The sequence below is a fragment of the Terrapene carolina genome, unplaced genomic scaffold, assembly GCF_002925995.2.
Source record: "Terrapene carolina triunguis isolate 2854851 unplaced genomic scaffold, T_m_triunguis-2.0 Scaffold433, whole genome shotgun sequence".
Classification (NCBI taxonomy): domain Eukaryota; kingdom Metazoa; phylum Chordata; order Testudines; family Emydidae; genus Terrapene; species Terrapene triunguis.
The window spans coordinates 547657-548146 of NW_020664784.1; the positions used below are offsets into that span (position 1 = coordinate 547657).

Consider the following 490-nt stretch of genomic DNA (forward strand, 5'->3'; position numbering starts at 1 on the left):
GGGGGGGGGGGGGGGGGGGGGGATTAGCGAACCTGAGCCCGAGTTAAACCCACACCGCAGTGTGGGCCACACCCCTGGGCCCCCGGCCGGATTCAGACACAGCCTGGGGTGGGGGGGAGCAGAGGCCTGAGTCCAAACCCGAAAGCCCCCGATCCTGCGGTGACGGGCCAAGCCCCCGATGGCGGCGACAGGCTCCCTGGCGATCCGGGGAAGGGGTGGCCCGGGGGGGGGGGGGGGGGGCGCCACACCTCTTCCTCCCCTTGTCGCAGCACCTGGGGAGGGGGGAGCCTGTCCGCCCTGCACACAGAAGGCAACGCGCTGGGCGCTATGGGGAGCACAGGGCGGGCGGCTGCTCTGGGGGCCCCCCAGTGCCTGGGTATGTGTGGGGGGAAGGGAAGGGCCAGAGGGGAAAGTGCCTCAGACTCCAGGCAAACCTCCCATGGGGGGGGGGGGGAAGAGCTCGGCATCGAGATCCCATCAGCCCCCCCCC

At 72.2% G+C, this 490-nt stretch overlaps 1 protein-coding gene across 2 annotated transcripts in view; it reads right to left on the bottom strand.

Annotated features, from left to right (window-relative positions):
- SENP3 (SUMO specific peptidase 3) overlaps positions 1-490 on the bottom strand; it is a 15296-nt gene that overhangs the window by 13079 nt on the left and 1727 nt on the right. The gene's annotated exons all lie outside the window — the stretch shown is intronic.